Source organism: Mobula hypostoma, chromosome 28 (genome assembly GCF_963921235.1).
Source record: "Mobula hypostoma chromosome 28, sMobHyp1.1, whole genome shotgun sequence".
Taxonomy (NCBI): Eukaryota; Metazoa; Chordata; class Chondrichthyes; order Myliobatiformes; family Myliobatidae; genus Mobula; species Mobula hypostoma.
The window spans coordinates 11154367-11161451 of record NC_086124.1 but is presented as its reverse complement, the minus strand read 5'-3'; positions in this window follow the sequence as shown (position 1 = coordinate 11161451).

Below are 7085 nucleotides of genomic sequence, written 5' to 3'. Positions count from 1 at the left end.
AATAAACAGTTGACGTTTCAGGCCGAGACTCTTCATCGTGGCTCCTGATGAAAGGTCTCGGCTCAAAGCATCAACTGCTTATTCCCAACCATAGATACTGCCTCACCTGCTGAGCTGCTCCAGCACTTTGTCTGTATTGCATAAGGGAAATGAGCAGTAACCATAACATTTAATGAGATCCAAATGCTGAAGTTATTCTCCACCCATCTGCCAAAGTTTTCCAAAGGAATTAGTTATAGAGCTGTGCCGTGTTGCAAATTTAAGTAACAAGTCTGGAATTCGTTGCTAGCAGGCTGTGGAGACCGAGTTCAGGGTTACAGGGAGATGGTTGAAGCATAGGCTTGAGCTTGAGGAGAGGATCAGCCAAGAGGGAATGATGGAGCAGACTGGTAGGGGATGAATGGGAACGATGTGGAGACCTATGGTGTGGGTGCAGATTGATGGGAATAGACAATTTAAATGGTTTGGCACAGACTAGATGAACGGCCTGTTTCTGTGCTGTATTTTCTATGACTAGATGGGCTGAATGTCTTAATTCTGCTCTGTCTTTGAGCCTCCTTCACAATCCAACTTGGGTAATAAGTTCTCATGTAAGAATAACTGAGCAGGTTAATAGTGTGTGCACCTTCCTGTCCTCCCTCACTTCTGTTTTTCCTCACTTTTTATTTTGTGAATGGTGGTGGATTATTCAGCCATTGGCTACAAATTGAGAGCAAACACTAGCTCCATGACTGCTTTACTGTTCCTCCTCGGTTTCCATTGCTTCCCATTCTGGAGAAGGATGGAATTGTGTTTCCTGCCTCCTGCACCAACCTTTATATAAATGTCTCGCGCTGATTACAGTCTTTAATTCTGTAAAGTTTGTATAGCCCAAGACCAAAGCTGCAAAAATGTTTCCTTTGCTATCCTCTACATTATATTGTAGGATTAGCTATACCTTAGAATTTTTAAAGCAGTATTCTTTGACCATCATCTGTGTGTTGTGGAAGGCAAAATATGCCAATTTAAAGTTCTCTTGATAGATATTTTAGAAATATCCCTGTGGAGAATCTAGCTATTATTACAAACTTAGCTCTTCTGTGTATTAATTAACAAATAAAACTTATTGACACTCTGGGATTTGGGGCCTTCATAATTTTTTTTATTTTTGAAAACCTGTAAGTGGTATTTAATGCCTTCATTTGAGGTGCCAGTTTCAGAGAGAGACTGGAAAGAAGTATACACAGATTGTAAGCATGGAATTTCATTGCACCCTAGTGTACATGACAATCTGCTCTGTTAGTTTGTAGTCACTTTTACCAAGATACAGTGAAAGGCACTTTTGCATGCCAGCATTATTCCATCACATCAGTATGTTGAGGTAGTTCAAAGGGGGGAAACAATAACGCAATGTTAAACACAGTTAGGGAAACTGCAGTACAAGCAGACAGGGAAGCCAAAGCCAGTGGGAAGACAAAGGATTGGGAAGCTTTTAAAAATTTGCAGAAAGAAACTAAGAAGGTCATTATGAAAGAAAAGATGAATTATGAAAGGAAGCTGGTGACTAGTATCAAAGAAGATACTAAAAGCTTTTTAAGTATATAAAGGGTAAAAGAGGGTTGAGGGTAGATATAGGACCCATAGAAAATGATGCTGGAGATATTGTAATCAGAGATGGCAGAGGAACTGAATACGTATTTTGCATCAGTCTTCACAGTGAAAGACATCTGCAGTAAACCAGACGTTCTAGAGTGTCAGGGAAGTGAAGTATGTGCAGTGAAAAATACAACTGAGAAGGTGCTTAGGATGCTTAATGGTCTGAGGGTGGATAAATCTCCTGGACCTGATGGAACGCACCCTCGGGTTCTAAAGAAAGTAGCTGGAGAGATTGCAGAGGCATTAGCAATGATCTTTCAAGAATCGGTAGATACTGGCATTGTACCAGATGACTGGAAAATTGCAAATGTTACTCCGCTATTTAAGAACGGTGGGAGGCAGCAGAAAGGAAACTGTACACCTGTTAGCTTGACATCAGTGGTTGAGTTGTTGTTGTGGTTAGGGATGAGATTACGGAGTACCTGGAGGCATATGACAAGGTAGGCCAAAGCCAACATGGTTTCCTGAAAGGAAAATCCTGCCAGACTAACCTACTGCAATTTTATGAGGAAATTACAAGCATGGTAGACAAAGGAGATGCAGTAGATGTGGGGTTCTTGGATTTTCAGAGGACTTTTGACAAGGTGCTGCACATGAGGCTGTTTAGCAAGATAAGATCCCATGGAATTACAGGGGAGTTACTAGCATGGGTGGAACATTGGCTGATTGGCAGAAAACAATGGGAATAAAGGGATCCTATTCTGGCTGGCTGCCAATTACCAGTGGAGTTCCACTGGGGTCGACGTTGGGACCTCTGCTTTTTACAATGTATGTCAATGATTTGGACTATGGGATTAATGGATTTGTGGCTAAATTTGCTGTTGGATAGTGTTGAGGAAACAGATAATTTAGGGGAATGGGCAAAGAAGTGGCAAATAAAATGCAAGGTTGGAAAGTGTATGGTCATGCACTTTGGTGGAAGAAATAAATGGGCGGTCTATTATTTAGATGGGGAGAGAATTCAAAATGCAGAGATGCAAAGGGACTTGGGAGTCCTTATGCACTGTCTCCAGGTTGGGTCAGTGGTGAAGAAGGCAAATGCAATGTTGGCATTCATTTCTAGAGGTGTAGAATACTAGAGCAGGGATGTGACGTTGAGGCCCTACAAAGCACTTTCGAGACCACACTTGGAGTATTGTGTGCAGTTTTGGGCTCCTTATTTTAGAAAGGATATACTAACATTGGAGAGGGTTCAGAGAAGAGTCACAAGAATGATTCCAGGAATGAAAGGGTTACCGTATGAGGAACGTCTGGCAGCTCTTGGGCTGTATTCCCTGGAGTTCAGGAGAATGAGGGGGAATCTCATAGAAACATTCCGAATGTTAAAAGACCTGAACAGATTAGATATGGCAAAGTTATTTCCCCTCGTCGGGGAGTCCAGGACAAGAGGGCACGATTGAAGGACGTCCATTTAGAACAGAGATGCAGAGAAATTACTTTAGTCAGAGGGTGGTAAATCTGTGGAATTTGTTGCCACAAGTAGCAGTAGATGCCAAGTAATTGGATGCATTTAAGGCAGAGATAGATAGGTCCTTGATTAGCCAGGGCATCAAAAGGTATGGGGAGAAGGCAGGGGAAGTGGGGATGACTGGAAGAATTGGATCAGCTCGTGATTGAATGGCGAAGCAGACTCAATAGGCCGAATGGCCTGCTTCTGCTCCTGTATCTTATGGTCAGACAATAAGGTACAAGGAAGGCCATGACATGGTAGATCCAAATAAATGTTGTAGGTTGACAATACATTGCTGCCATTAGTATTTTTCCCAAGGATGTGGCAAGAGGAATGTTCAGGTAGTTGAAATGTAGCTTGAGCATCCACTGGTTTTCAATTACTGGCTGGTCTGTTTATGGGCTTGGAATCATGATCTTCTTTGAGTGAGTCTTTCAAACAGCGTTTAAGAATTCAAACTACCAGTCTGGTTTCCGGAAAACTGTAGGGATTGAATTTAATATTTGCCATATACTCTAACTCTAGAATATGCCCCAACAGTGAATATAAACTTAATTTATGCTCTTCACTCTCACTTGACCATTTTAACATTGTGATCTCTGGGTGAATTTGCATTGTATCACACTGCTGATGCATACAGTGCAGAGGTGCCCAGCATTTCCTAGTCAGCTTGGAAAGGGTAAATGCAGATGTTGGAATATGTATCAACAATCTGCTGTACAACATCTGTGGAAGAGGAAGGAATTGTCGCTGTTTCTATTTGAAACCCAATCTGATGCAGGGTTTCAAACTGAAGCATTGACACACTTGCCCTACATGTGCGCAGAATACAGACATCAGTGACAAAGGTGGAACTAGCTGTCAGGATGAAGTGTTGGTTGTGAATCAAAGATTCCTGAGAAATGGCTGCCACTTCCATGTGTGCAGGCTGACTTGAGTCACCTTTGAAATAAAAGGCATCTGTTTCATCCTAAACCACTAGAGATTGTGCAGGTGCTGGAAATCTAGAGCAACACACATGCACACACACAAACACAGTGCTGGAGGCACTCAGCAAGTCGGGCAGTATCTGCACGGGGAAATGAACAGTTGATGTTTCAGTCCGAGATCCTTCGTTGGGATGGGAACAGAGTACATAGGTGAGGGGTTGATATGTGGAAGAGGTGAAAGGGCTGATGAAGAAAGAATGTTATAGGAGAGGGCAGTGAGCCATGGGAGAAAGGAAAGGAGGGGCACCAGAGGGAGGTAATGGACAGGTGTGGAGAGAAGGGGTAAGAGGGGAACCAGAGTGGGAAATTGAAGGGAAAAAGTCTGTTCCAGCTCATCCAATTTTGCTACCAGAATTGCTCCTTATGTGCCCAGGCATTGAAATTTAAACCTCGATTACTGGAGTTTGAGAAAGCAAATCCAGTTCACACGTGCTGGCACCTGGTAAAGTATTATAGAATTGCTTTCAGGGCTGGAAACCCCAGCCTGTAGAGTAAACTTCTTTTTTCAAAAGAAGTTACAGTTATGTTGACACTCATCATACAAGTGTTTGGCATGCAGATTCTGGGAAATATGCATTTGTATTTGATCTCGATGGACCTACAACTTAGCTTGAGGCCTTCCTGCTGTTCGATGTACTTCACTTTAATATGCTCAGGCACAAGCATCCTATAAATTTTCCATTCAGTTCTCATGACTAGACCAGAAACTGCAGGAAGTAAGCTTGCGGGATTTTTCATGTTACAGGGTACGCTTGAGTTTATATCTACTGAGCTCTTGGAAGTTTAGTCCTTTATATCAGTCAACGTCTTTGTCCTTTGTAATTCAAAATTATTTCACATTCTGGGTGTGTGATGAGCCATCATATTTAGTAAGTCATATGTGTTTCCTGTTAGTTACACTGCCTATTTGAGATCATGTCTCTACGTTATGCAGTGGACAATTGATGATGCTTTCCTACTTGTTTATAGTAAGAAGCAGAGGGGTCCGTGTGATGAGGCAGACAGCTGGTTATTACAGGCACTCTTACATTGCATTAAACCACACTCTCGTTTTCTTGGATTCTCAAACTATCCTCAAAGCCACAAAGTAGCTAAGCAGAAAACTGCAGAAGTTGGACATTTCTCTTCCCCCTCCCCAAAAGAAAATCTATAAAATTAATTTCTGAACTTGAGGTAATTGCAAACAAAAAGCAGAAATCCGCCATTCAGTCCCTTGATTGTGTTCTGTCATTCAATAAAATGGTGGCGGGTATTGATGCTTATCTCTACACTGTCTTACTGCACTCTCCACATATCCCTTGACTCCCAGTTTAAATGTCTGTCAACCTCAAGCCTTGAATATAGAAGTCTGGCATGGGGAATTCGGAAAGGGCCATGCCCCTCTGAGAAGAACATCCTTACCTCTGTCTTAAATGGGCAACTTTCTTTAAGTCCACAAATTCTAATTGTGCCGTCTCGGTGTTCAGTTTGTCAGTTCTGTAGAAAATCTAACTTTCGATAAAATCACCTCATTCTTCTAAATTGCAATGACCAAAGGCAAGACCATTTCATACACTAACCCTTTTTACCCAGTAAACAACCAAGGAGACACTGCCGTCAATGTGAGTATGTTCTTAAGTGTGAAGATCAAAACTGAGCATCGTACTCACCACTGGCCTCTGAATTTGTGTCAGATCATCCATTTTATACTTCATAACCTTTGCAATATAATCTAATCATTGTACTTGAGTGCCAGTCTTTTGTTTGGAAGCTTGTCTTTGAACTTGCTGGAAATGAGAATGCCAGGGAAGGCTGGTATATGGTTTACACTTGTTTTCTGCAGGGTTCGTTTAGTTTTGGAAAGACCTTTTGTGAACACTGCAAGATTACCCTCATGAAAAAAGTTTTACACATTTGAGGTGGTGCTCATTTATCTTTCGAAATAACCATAAGCAATGAACAGGATTTATGTATAGCCCAGACTGGATAAGAATGCATGTCACCGTGGTATTTGTGGACAAATTTGGGTTTTTGTGACAATAATGATCATAAAACTATCTTTTTAAACCTAGACTTTTAAAGAAACACACATAATGCTGTGCAACTCAGCAGGTCAGATGGTAACCATGGAAATAAACAAAAAAATCAACATTTTGGGTCGAGACTCTTCTTTGGGACCGGGAAGGAAGGGAGAAGTTGTCAGAATAAAAAGTTGGAGGGAGAACAGATGAGGCCAGTGGGTTGTAAAGGTAAAGGGCTGGAGAGGAAGGAATCTGAGAGGGGAGGAGGGTGGACCATAGGCGAAAAGGAAGGAGGAGGGTGTGATCGGCAGTGAGAAAAGGGGAGGGGGAAGAATTTATTTTGCCAGAAGAAGATATCTATGTTCATGCCATCAGGCTGGAGGCTACCCGGACAGAAATCAAGTTGTTGCTCCAACCTCTCGTTGTGGTACGAGGCCATGGACTGACATGGGAATGGGAATTAAAATGTTGTGGCCACCGGGAAGTTCCGCTTTTGTCAGATGGAGCAGAGGCGCTCGACAAAGCGGTCCCCCAATTTTCGACAGATCTCACCGATGTAGAGGAGGCAGCATCAAGGGCACCGGATACAGATTTGCAGGTGAAATGTTGCCTTAACTGGAAGGACTGGCTGAGTTGAGGGAGGAGATGAATGGGCAGGCGCAGCACTTCAGCTGCTTGTGGGGATAAGTGCCGGGAGGGTGATCAGTGGAGAGGGATGGATGGACGAGGGAATCATAGGGAGTGATCCCTGAGGAAAGCATGGGAGGAGGGTGAAGATGTTTGGCCCTTTGGAGATGGTGGAAGCTGCAATGAATGATGCAGAAGCTCATGATTTGCTAGGTGACAACAAGAGGAACTCTCACTGTTAAAGTGGTAAGAAGGTGGGGTGAGGCAGATGTTCAGGAATTGGAGGAGATGTGGTTGAGATGGTGGAAGAAGAGAACCTTTTCTTTGAAAATGGAGGACTTCTCTAATGACCTGTAAAGAAAGCCTCATCCTGGGACCAGATGC